This window comes from Rhinatrema bivittatum, chromosome 4, assembly GCF_901001135.1.
Source record: "Rhinatrema bivittatum chromosome 4, aRhiBiv1.1, whole genome shotgun sequence".
Taxonomy (NCBI): Eukaryota; Metazoa; Chordata; class Amphibia; order Gymnophiona; family Rhinatrematidae; genus Rhinatrema; species Rhinatrema bivittatum.
In genome coordinates, this window is record NC_042618.1 from 203,844,023 (window position 1) to 203,857,222 (window position 13,200).

At 50.2% G+C, this 13,200-nt stretch overlaps 1 protein-coding gene across 1 annotated transcript in view; it reads left to right on the forward strand.

Annotated features, from left to right (window-relative positions):
* Positions 1–13,200, forward strand: part of ZMYND10 (zinc finger MYND-type containing 10) — a 364,741-nt gene that overhangs the window by 79,536 nt on the left and 272,005 nt on the right. The window lies entirely within an intron of this gene.

A 13,200-nucleotide genomic window follows, 5' to 3' on the forward strand; every position in this document is an offset into this window, starting at 1 on the left:
ACCCGGCAGAGGTCTCAGCTATCCAGGCCATCCCTGGCCTGGCACAAAGAATCAGTGAGCAACAAAAGTTCCTGGAAACACTAGCAACAGCCATTGATAATTTGAGCACTCGGCTAGACGCTGCAGGGATTTCCACCAGGATGTCTCCCAAGCTCAACCCTTCCACTTTTATGCCAGTTCCTCGGTCCACCATGCCTTTACCGGTACCTCCAAATTTTTCTGGGAATCCTCTTATGTGCAGGGGGTTCCTGAATCAGTGTTATATGCACTTCTGCCTGCAACTGGCTTACTTCCCAGATGTGATTACCAAGACTACCTACATCCTTTCCCTCTTGGATGGCAATGCCTTGGCCTGGGCATCACCCCTCTGGGAGCGTGCAGACCTGGTTCTTCATGACTTTCCCAGGTTTCCTGCCCTATTCTGCTCCGATTTCAACGATCCTGGAAGAAGATCCACTTCTGGATCCTCTCTCCTCCACCTGCAACAGGGCACCTGGCCATTAACTGACTACGTCATAGAATTCAGGACCTTGTCGTCAGAACTTCATTGGGACTCAGATTGCTTACGTTCCATTTTTCTTGAGGGACTGAGTTCCCGGATCAAAGATGAGTTGGCAGCTCGGGAACTGCCTGCATCTCTGGATTCATTGATAGACCTTGCCAGTTGCATCGACCGCCGGCAGCAGGAGTGCTTGTAAGAGTCTAGAGCGTCCAAAAAATCTACGTCAAGCTCGTCCTGAATTCAACACTCGTCTTCACCCAGACTGAACGTTGCTGTGAGCAAAACTGAAGATGAACCTATGCAAATGGGCCGGAGCAGACTTTCTCCCAAGGAACGCCGCTGCCAGCAGTCTGGTCTCTGCCTATACTGTGGCCAACCCGGACATACCATAGCCACATGCCCTTTCTGTCCGGGAAACTCCCAGGCCTAGGTTCAGCAGGAGAACTGCTCCTAGGCCTGACCTCGCCTTCTCCTCCATTGACTTTACCCGTCTCCATTAAGCGGGACAACCAGGAGTTCCATACCCTGGCCTTAGTGGACTCTGGGGCTGGTGGGAACTTTATTCTTAAACAATTGACTGAGCACTTCTGGATTCCCACCATCTGCTCCCCAGTGCCTTTACTTCTCTCATCAATCCATGGAGAACCACTACCTGTTAAGGTTACTCACTCCACTGGTCCTATCCTGCTCCGCACGGGATCGCTGCATGTGGAGTCCATTTCCTTTCACATTCTGGACAAAGCCATATATCCAGTAGTTCTGGGACTGCCATGGTTACAACATGGTTACACAGTTTGACTGGGCCACTTTACAACTTTCCCGCTGGGGCTCCTCCTGCCATAACAACTGTCTAGAGTCCATCTCGCCTCTGCCTTGCCTGACCACTTCACTTTCTCCTCCCGGCCTTCCTCCGCAATACTCATCATATGCAGATGTGTTCTCCAAGAAGGCTGCGGACACTTTGCCCCTGCATCGTTCCTATGGTTGCACAATCAACTTGTTGCCTAACACGGAGCCTCCTCAGGGTAGAATCTACCCATTGTCGCTCACAGAGACTCGGGCCATGTCGGAGTGCATCCGCAAGAACCTGGCTGAAGGCTTCATTCGACCCTCCAAGTCTCCCGCTGGAGCGGGTTTCTTCTTTGTAGAGAAAAAAAGACGGCTCACTCCATCCCTGCATAGACTACCGGGGCCTGAATGAGATCACCCTAAAAGACCACTACCCATTGCCTTTGATTTCTGAGCCCTTTGACAGGCTTCAGTGGGTGCCTATAATTTGGTTTGTATCCACAAAGGCGATGAATGGAAGACCGTGTTTAATACCCGAGATGGCCACTTTGAATACCTTGTGATGCTGTTTGGCTTTTGCAATGCCCCTGTGGTCTTCCAGAATTTGATGAACGAGGTCTTCAGGAATATGTTATACCAATGTGTGGTGGTGTACCTTGACGACATCTTGGTGTTCTTCAAGGACCTACAGAGCCATCGCCACGATGTCTCTCACGTCCTCCAGCGTCTACAGGACAATCAACTCTATGCCAGACTCGAAAAGTGTTCTTTCTGCAGGAGACCGTCCCTTTCCTTGGCTATGTGGTTTCCAATCAAGGGTTCAGAATGGACCCCCAGAAGTTGAAAGTATTTGCGATTGGCCTCAGCCTATGGGCCTCAAGGCTTTACAGAGATTCCTTGGCTTTGCCAATTGCTATCGGTCTTTTATTCACCATTATTCCACACTGACTGCACCACTTATGGCCATGACTTGCAAGGGGGCCAATTCTTCCCAGTGGTCGCCTGAAGCCATGACCACCTTCCGGGATCTCAAGACCACCTTTCTCCGGGAGCTGTGTCTCCACCATCCGGATCCCAAATGGCCATTCATCGTCGAGGTCGATGCCTTCGACATGGGAGTAGGGGCGCTTCTAAGTCAATATTCGACCACCCATACCTTACATCTGTGCTCCTTTTTTCCCCCAACGCTTCTCCCCAGCGGAACGGAACTACGCGATCGGGGATAAGGAGTTGCTAGCTATTAAGCTAGCCTTTGAGGAATGGCGTCCTTGGCTCAAGGGAGCCCAACACCAGATCACAGTGTATACCGACCACAAAAATCTCAAGTATTTACACGTGCTCAGCGCCTAAACCATCGCCAGGCCTGTTGGGCCCTCTTCTTTGCCTGATTTAATTTCTTGCTGCGCTACTGACCAGCCAACAAAAATTGCCGTGCCAATGCTCTACCCAGATCCTTCGTTCCTGAGGATATTCCCGACACATAATTGACCCCGCCAAGGTCCTTCTTTCCGCCACTTTTCCGGTGCCACCTGAGAAGACGTCCCCCGTCAATTACGCCAGAGTGTTCTCCATTGGGCTCACGACTCCCTGACTGCAGGACATCCAGGGCAGTCTAGAACACTCTCCACACTAGCAGTTTTACTGGTGGCCTACCATGAAGAAAGACACACAGGCCTATGTTAAGTCTTGTCCCACCTGCGCCTGCCATAATCCTCCAGTGGGATGCTCGTGGGGACTCTTGCAACCGCTCTTGTTCCGAGTGAGCCATGGACCCATATCGCGATGGATTTCATCATGGATCTCCCTTCCTCCGGTGGTAACAGCACCATTTGGATTACCGTCGACCGTTTTTCAAAGATGGCCCACTTCGTGGCTCTACCTGGACTCCCTTCGGCACCGCAGCTGGCAAAATTGTTTATCCATCATGTGTTCCGGCTCCACGGCCTTCCCAAACATATCCTCTCGGACCGTGGAGTCCAATTTACTGCTCGGTTTTGGAGATCTCTCTGCAAAAAGTTTAACATCTCTTTAGATTTCACTTCAGCTTATCACCCCCAAGCCAATGGGCAGACAGAGAGAACCAATAAAACTCTGAAACAATTTCTGCGGGCCTACGTTAATCTACGGCAGAATGATTGGGCTGACCTCCTTCCCTGGGCAGAGTTCACCCTAAATTCACATCAGTCCGCATCCACCGGCTCATCTCTGTTCCAAGTGGTCTATGGACATCAGCCTCTGCCACCGCTTCCACTTCCACTATCCATTCCTTCACCAGCGGCCAGTCGACCGCTCAGGAATTGCATCAACTATGGAATACCACAAAGCAGCTGCTACAGCAAGCAGCCCAAAGGTCAAAAAAATTCTTTGATACACATCATCGTGAAGCTCTCCAGTTTAAACCGGGCGACAAGCTGTGGGTCAGCATCCTGTTTATCTGACTCAAGCTGCCATCGGCTCGCTTTGCTCCCAGGTACATTGGTTCTTTTCCAGTGCTCTGCCAGTTGGGTCCAGTCACCTACAAACTCCAGTTGCCCTCCTCTCTCAAAATCCACAACGCCTTCTACATTTCACTACTGAGAACAGTTGGGAGCCTGCCACGAACATCCTTGATAAGGATCTTGTCAAGCAGTTCCATGCCACACATCCTCGAAAACCCAAACCCCCGCGGCCTACAGCAACCCAACTCACATCATGTGCTGCCCTGCTCTCCTCTCTGGGTGAACTCGCGGCTGTGGCTAGTCGCTGCCGCTGCATGCCGTCTGCCTCCCGAGACTTCTCATGGCGGCTGGGACGCCGCCGACCTCCAAGCCTCCTCTGGGCCGTCCTAGGCGTGCGCGCCACAGAGTCTCTCTTTATAGACGCTATGGCGGGAACCTCAGGGGCATCCCCGATTCATGACATCCCTAGCTGGGATTTGTAAGCACCTCCCTTGGCCTACGCTAAGCGACTTGGTAATGAGTTCCTTCGCTTACTGGTGCTTGTTCCTGTCTCCTCGGATGTTGGAGCCTGACTCGGATCTCTACCTGTGGTTCTGGACTTTGGCTCGGGGACCCACTCCTCAGGGGCCTGCATGCACTTCCTTGGGAGACTTGTCTCCTGACTTCCCTGCTCCTCGGGGCAGTCCCTGCGCCTCTCCAGAGGTCCTGCCTGCTGGCCTCCCCGGACCTCGGGGTTGCCTTAAGAACTGCCTAACAGAGACTCCTGGTCTATGCTCCCCGCTCCTCTGGGTTGTATCTGCCTTGCCACCGGAGACATTGCCTCTGCACTTCCCCGCTCCTCGGGACAGTGCCTATGTCTCTGCACCAGTGACGTGCTCCACACTTCCCTGCTCCTCTGGGCAGTGCCTACGTCTCTAGACAAGTGACTTGCTCCCACTTCCCCGCTTCTCGGGGCAGCCTACGTCACTAATGCCAAGACTGACTTTGCGCTTCCCCGCTCCTCGGGGCAGCCTACTTCACTACTACCAAGACTGACTCTGTGCTTCCCTGCTCCTCGGGGCAGCCCCTACGTCATTATACCAGAGACTCTGTTACTATGCTGTCCCGCCCCTCGGGACAGCCTCTGCATCTCGCCTACAGTAGACCCTGTCCTTGCGCTCCCCGCTCCTTGGGGTCTGCCTCATGGCACAGCTCTGGGCTAGCGCCTGTGATCACATGGTAGTGACGCAGGAAGTTCTCTCTCTACTGAACTTCTACCGTGCTCCCTGCTACATCTGAGCTCGTCTTCTGACAGTGTGGACCTGTGGGGCTTCACCCCTCAGGCTGTAACAAACTTCACCTCGGGCCAAGGGTCCAGGAAACCTATGAATCCTAACAGCCTGGACTCTGATACCAGTTGTTTGCTGCCTGCTCAGACCTTGGTCTGCGACTGGTCCTTGTCTGACCGCTCTCCACTGGAGCCTTGCCCTGAGGGAAACAGGGCTGGTATACGTGAAGCCCAGACCTTGTCCCAGTAGAGCGTGTCCACCTGCTGTCAGTGTGGGCCTAGTGGGTTTGCCTGCTAGGCTGTGTTAATCATGCCACAGCCAAGTGACAGATTGCTGAGGCCATGAGCTCGATAGACTCACCCTCAACTGAGGCCATACCTGGATTGGCCTATCAATTTCATCAGCAATAAGAGCAGCTCAACTGGATAGCTGGATTGCTCCAAGGCCTTGCCATGCTTATGGACCTCACACAGTGTAGCTACCAGCTCCTGCACCTGTTGCACCCCTCCATCTGTGCCAACCCCTGCTCCAGGACCCATGTCACACCTGGCGCCTCCTCCCAGATATGATGGAGACTCCAAGGCCTGCAGGGGCTTCATCGATCACTGTTTAATGCATTTTGAGCTCAAGCCACCAACTTTCCCTCTGACCAGACCAAGGTGACATTCATCTTCTCACTCTTGGCTGGCTCGGCTCTAGCCTGGGCATCACCTCTGTGGGAAAGAAATGAACCCCTTATGGAGGAATTCTTGAGGCAGTTCCAGAAGATATTTGATGAACCAGGTCGAGCCTCTTCGACAGCTACTGAACTACTCCATCTTAGGCAAGGCTCAAGAACAGATGTGGGACTACGCCATACACTTCCGGACCTTATCCTCTGAATTGCACTTGAATAAGGAGATTTTGGTCATCATATTTTGGCAAAGTATTGCGGAACGGATAAAGGATGAACTGGCCAATAGGGACTTCCGGCTGGCCTTGAGGACCTCATTTTCCTCTCCATCTGCATCAATGTCTACTTCCAGATACAGAGTAGAGAGAGGGGAAACCTCCCAGCATCATTTGAGATTGATGCCCAAATTTCAGTGCCCACTGACAACTTCCACTAAGGAGGCCATGTCCCCTCCCACCTTATAGGAGGCTCAACGCCATCACCTGCAAGAACAGGTATCTTTAATCCCTCATAACTGAGCTTTTTGATCAACTGCAAGGGGCTAAAATATTAACTATGTTGGATCTTAGGGTGCCATAACATCATCCTCATACGCAAAGGGGATGAATGGAAAATGGCATTCAACACCCATTATAGTTATTATGAATACCTAGTGATGCTGTTCAGCCTTTGCAATGCACTAACTGTGTTCCAACACGTGGTAATGACATTTTTTAAAACCTCTATTCTCACATCCTTTTCTATCTAGATGACAGCCTCATTTTCTCACGCTCCTAGGCACAGCACGTCAAACGGGTGCTCCAGAGGCTCCGTGAAAACCATCTTTATGCCAAGCTTGAAAAATGCACCTTCGAACAGGTAAAACTGCCTTTCTTGAGCTACATCATTTCTCACCATGGCCTTCGCATGGACCCTGAAAAGGTGAAGGCCATTCAGGACTGGCCCCATCCGGTGGGACTCAGTCTTGTAAAGGTTCCTAGGCTTCGCTAATTATTACTGGCAGTTTATACATGGCTACTGCACCCTAGTGGCACCATTCTCATCTCACCCAAAAGGGCTCAGAGACAAAAAAAAACTAGCTGACAGAGGCTATTCAAGCATTTACTCAGTTTAAAGTAGCATTTCTCAAGGATTCCTGTCTCCAGAATCCAGATCCTCTGCAACCCTTTATCATAGAGGTAGATGCCACTACTACTGGAGTGGGGGCTGACCTCTCCCAACACAATGACAAGAGAACTCTCATGCCTTGCTGCTTCTATTCCAAAACGTTTATGCCTACTGAGAGAAATTACACCATTGGGGACAGAGAACTTTTGGGCGTTAAATTTGCCTCGGAAGAGCGGAACCACCTGCTGGAGGAAGCAGCACATCCAATCACTATCTAGTCCGACAATAAGAATCTGCAATAACTCTAGCAGGCTCATCGGTTGAATCCCCACACGTGCTCTGGTCCTTGTTTTTTAACTTGCTTTGAGTTCAACCTCAAGTACTGCACAGCGGAGAAAAACCAGCATGCAGATGCTTTGTCCAGGTTCTTTGACGCAGAAGATGTGCAAGAGCCACCATGTCATATCATTGACCCTCTGAGAATTGTGGTGGCCATCACTGCCCTGGTACCCTCAAGAAAAAAACACTGTCCCTAAATAACTTCAAGAGAAAGTGCTTCAATGGGCACATGACTCCTAGTTAGCTGGCCATCCTGGTACTACAAATACTCTGGAACTACTCCTATGCCACAACTAGTGGCCCCCAAGTAAGGCATGATATTCATTGCTATGTGGAATCCTGCCCTAGTTGTGCAGTCAACAAACCCTCTCATGCTAGTCCCCTAGGGACTGTTGTAACTGTTGCCAGTCCCTGGACTTTGTTGCGGACCTTCCTCCTAACGGTTGTACTATCAATTTGGTTCATGGTGGAAAGTTTCTCAAAGATAGCCCACTTCATCCCACTCTCTTGACTTCCCTCAGCCCTGGAACTTGTTCGGTTCTTCCTTCAACATGTTTTTTACTCCATGACTTGCCTGAACACATACTCTCAGATCGTGAAGTGCAATTTACTGTGAAATTCTGGAAGAACCTCTGTCAGAAACTTCAGATTTTGCTGGATTATTCATCCGCCTACCATCTTCAGACCAACCGGCAGACCGAGCTAATCTATCAAATCCTCAAGGGCTTTCTATGAGCCTATGTGAATGAACAGCAGGATGATTGGACCTCTACTCCCATGGGCAGAATTCTGCCATAACAGTCGTACTGGGGAATCTGCGGGCTCATTCCCCTTTAAGATTGTATATGGCAGACATCCACGAGTACCTCTTCCAGTTCCATTGGCAATCCCATGTCCCACCACATACACCATGGGCCAGGACCTAGGGAAACTCTGGTACAGGACTCACCATTTCCTCCCCTTGGCCACAGAGAAGTATAAAATACAAGCAGACAAAAAATGCCATCTAGCTCCTCACATCAAACTGGGGGACAAAGTTTGGTTAAACACCCATAACCTCCATTTAAAGATGCTATTCTTGAAATTTGTGCCATGTTTCATTGGCTAGTTTCCTATTGTTCACCTGCCGAACCCAGTATTTTACCATCTAAAGCTACCTCCTACCCTCAAGATCCACAACACCTTCTATTTGACCTTACTCGAGCCTTTGTACTTGTCTTGGCCAATATGGTCCATTCCTAAACCTACCAGAATGGCCACTGAAGAGGACACAGACTATGAGGTACAGGATATTCTGAGCTCCAAATTCATCAGAGGCAAGCTATTTTATCTTATCTCTTGGAAGGGCTTCGGCCAAGAAGAAAATACTTGGGAAACTGCATGAAATGTTCAGGCCCCCTGCCTCACCTGAGAATTCCATTCTCTTCCCACATAAGCCCAAACCAAGAGTCTTGGGGAAAAGGTGCTTAGAAAGGGGGGGGGGGGGGTACTGTAAAGTTGGTCTGGTCATGGGACGTCCCTGCGACTGGGCCCACTCACTCAGGACGCTGCCAGAGCCTTTTCACGGCAAGGACGCCACCATCTCCTGCCTCCCTCCGACTCACTGACATGCCATATGCTGGCCTTTGAGGGCCCCATGGCAAGAAAGCCCTGCAGTGACATCTTCTGATGATATCACGTGGCTGGGTATTTAAGCCCCAGCTGCGCTTCACTTGATGCATCAGCAACAGGACCTCCTGCAGATTCCTGCAGTGCGTGTTGCTCTGTGTTCCAGTTCCTGCCTGCCTTTTCTAGTTCTTGCCTTGCCCATTATTGCTCCTTGACATGCCTCATATTACCCTGCTCCTGCCTTGCCCCATTCCTATCATGCCTTGATCCTGTTCTATGAACGACAAATCATGAAATAAAACTCAATCGCTGGAATGAAATTTTTTTTCAGTATTTTTAGACCAAGTCCGTTCAAAACGTCACTTAAGCACGTACAACACGTGCAGGAAACTAAGTTCCCTTTCAGGTTAGTTAGTAAGCCAGTTTTACCACATACAAGTTCTCTACCAGGTCGGCAGAATACGTCAGCAAGTTTTAACACGGTCATTGGCCAATCTTCACTCTATAGCCAGCATATAAAAAGGGTCACAGAAAATTCAGCAATTACTCTTCCGGAGATGGAGTCAGTGCGACTCCATCAAGAGGCATCCACTTCAGCTTATTAGAAGTATTACCCTAATGGAGTTATCCAGATTCTTTGAAAGTTGGTAGCATAACAGCATTCTACATCCCTGAGGAAAGACAATACGTCTGAAACACGGATCGTTCGTGTCGGGACCACCGTTGGAAATTGGACAGCATACACCAACATCTAAAGGGGAAGTCTGATTTTTACTCCTTACAATCCATAGTAGAGAATTTATAGTCTTTGAAATTTAGTGCGGTTGCGCACACAAAAGCAGTTTGATGCTCATATCACGGAAGATTTTCAGGTTTACAGAGGCTAAGTAATTTCAACAAAAAATTTTATATACAAAAAAATTCACGGGAAAAGGAGGAGGACAGTTAATGATTATAACACCACAAAACAGTGGTGCGGAGACACCAACTAGTTTATATGAAACTTTCCTCCGATTCCTTTATAATTTTAATACAAAAACCCAGGTAAATAATAATTTAATTCATACATAACACATTACAGGGTAGGTGTCAAAAACTTTTTTTTTCTAAATTAAAAAAAAAATTTTCTTAAACTAAATCTAAAAATACTGAAAAAAAATTTCATTCCAGCGATTGAGTTTTATCTCATGATTTGTCGTTCATAGTTCATTGTCGCTGAAGTAGTGGCGTATTGATATTTCTCACAGGACAAGCAGGATGGTTGTCCTCACAAATGGGTGACATCGAGGATGGAGCCCACCACGGAAAACTTCTGTCAAAGTTTAAACAGAACTTTGACTGGCCCCTACTGGGCATGCCCAGCAAGGCACTGACCCTGCAGCCAGCAGGGGTCTCCCTTCAGTCTTCTTTTTTCCGCGCAGCAGTTGCCACGCGGTGAAAGGAGCTCTCTTACCACGTTCCTGACAGGAATTCGGTTTTTTTCTTTCCGAAGAAAATTTGCCCCTCAGGGGTCTCCCTTCGACAAATTTTTGTCACCTCCGCGAAAGCCGGTAAGTTTTTTGCCGATTTTCATCGACTGCCGTCGATTTTGGCCCTAGAGGCCTGTTGGCACTTACCAATCCCGCGGCTAAATTTGGCCCTAGGCCATGGCGATGGGGTTCCATCGTTGTCCGGATTGCACCCGGACTATGTCAATCACAGATCCCCATCGGGTCTGTGTTCTATGTTTGGGAAGTGAGCATGATGTCCTGACTTGCACTAAATGTGCCCTAATGACACCTAAGGGTCGTAAAGCCAGGATGGAGAAGATGGGGCTCCTCTTCCATGCACCCACCCCAACGCCATCGATAGCATCGACGTCATCGGAACCGGCACCGTCGAAGTTGCACCACCATCGTCAACCCTCCGGTGACCGTCCTCCACTGATGACTTCTCGGCCGTCGACTCCTGTCCCCTCCCCGGATGGGCGAGGAGATCAGAAGGATAAGCATCGCCATCGACGGCACAAGTCTCGGCCCGTCGAGGATCCACAACCATCGACCTCTGAACAGGCCGAGCCACCGACGAAAAAGCCTCGGTCAGACCTGGCACCGTCCACGTCTCGTTCGCAGGCACCGAGGAAACCCTCACCCTCCCGGGGTGCGGGGGCCGTGATCCCACCGGTTATGGTGGTACTTCCGGCCCTGCCTCAGCCTCCCTCTCCCGTCGAGCCGGGTATGGTTACCCCTGGTCTCCGGGCAGAACTGGACCGGCTGGTCCAGGAGGCCATCGAGAATGCGATGCGAAGATTCCAGCCTCCACCGGCACCGCCTCCGGCACCGATTCCGGCACCGCCTCAGGCACCGACCTCAGCACCGACTCTGCCACCGAGGAGGGAACCGACCACCGAGCCTCTAGTGGAAGCGTTGGCACCGATACTAAATCGTATGGAGGCACTCATGCGCTCCCTTCCATCGGTGATTCCAGTAGCACCGACTACACCATCATCTCCGGAAGGACATTCATCGACAGGAGAAACACCGTTCCGGATTCCCCCGTCCGGTGTCGTTCCATCGGTGCCTTCACATACCTTTCCACCGATTTATCCTTCGGCTCCATCGATTCCAAGATCGGCACCGATTCCATCGGTGCCCTCGATGCCGTTCACAGTTCCGCTTGCAGCACCGATTCCATCGATGCCTTTGGATCCTCTACCAGGTCCTTCAGGACTGCAAGCCCTACATGATCCTTATGATACCTGGGGTGATGATACATCTTCAGATACAGATTTACCATCCCCACCATCTCCTACAGAGAGTAGAAAACGATCTCCTCCTGAAGATCTCTCCTTTATAAATTTTGTAAAGGAGATGTCAGAAATTGTGCCTTTTCAGCTGCAATCTGAGACCGATGACAGGCACCAAATGATGGAGCTGCTCCAATTTCTGGATGCCCCAAAAATCATCGCTTCCATCCCCATTCACCAGGTATTTCTGGATCTTTTAAAGAAAAACTGGGAATCACCTTCATTTGTGTCACCAGTTAATAAAAAAGCTGACTCAACATACCTCGTTCAGTCAGCACCAGGATTTCAGAAGTCTCAACTGGATCATCGCTCTGTTGTAGTTGAGTCTGCGCAAAAGAAGGCCAAGCGCCTAAAACCACACTCTTCCACTCCCCCTACCAAGGACAACAAATTCCTTGATAGTGTGGGCAGGAAAGTGTATCATGGGGCTATGTTGATATCTCGCATAGCTTCATACCAACTTTATATGACTCAATACAACAGAGCTATCCTTAAACAGATGCAGGACTACGTTGACACATTACCGGACCAATACCAGCCACAGCTTCAAGCCCTCCTTCACAAAGGGTTTGAAGCTGGGAAGCACGAGATCAGAACGGCCTACGATATCTTCGATGCTTCCACGAAAGTCTCAGCTACTGCCATCTCAGCCAGACGTTGGGCTTGGTTAAAATCATCCAACCTTCGCCCAGAGGTCCAGGATCGTCTAGCCGATTTACCCTGCTTGGGGGACAATCTGTTCGGAGAACAGATTCAACAGATTGTGGCGGAATTGAAGGATCACCACGAGACGTTGAAACAACTTTCGTCTGTTCCATCTGAGGTATCCTCCAAACCACCACCTAAGAAGGACTCTAAAAAGTCATTCTTTCGGCCACGTCGTTATTACCCTCCGTCGACTAGGCCTCGTCCGGCTCGATCCTCCACCAGACCTCAGCTACGCCAACCTCGGAAACAAAGACCTGCTGTAGCCCCACCTCCCGGACCTGCGGCAGGCCTTTGACTTCCCGATACGGAGCACATGCCATATCCCACTCCCCCACATCCCTGTAGGGGGTCGTCTGTGCCACTTTTTGCAGCATTGGATACGGATTACCTCAGACCAGTGGGTGCTGGCAATTATCGCACAGGGTTACCACCTCAATTTCATAACTCTTCCGACAGACTCCCCGCCTCTTCAAGCATGGAGTCTATCCAGCCACTTGACTCAATTACAACAGGAAGTATCCCTTCTTTTGCAATCAAATGCTATAGAACCTGTCCCTCCCTCTCAACGAGGCAAGGGATTTTACTCCAGGTACTTCCTAATTCCAAAAAAGTCAGGAGGGCTACGTCCAATTTTGGACCTTCGAGCCCTCAACAAGTACCTTCAAAAAGAAAAGTTCAAGATGGTAACCCTGGGCACGTTACTCCCTCTGCTGCAAAGAGGGGATTGGCTATGCTCCCTCGACCTCAAGGAAGCTTATACCCATATTGCGATAACACAATCCCATCGCAAATATCTGCGGTTTCTAGTAGGCCGCGACCATTATCAATACCGAGTACTACCTTTCGGTCTGGCATCTGCTCCACGAGTCTTCACCAAATGCCTCGTAGTTGTAGCAGCATTCCTCAGGAAGGAAGGTGTCCACGTATACCCCTATCTGGACGATTGGCTAATCAGGGCCTCCACCCCTCAGATTGCCCGATCC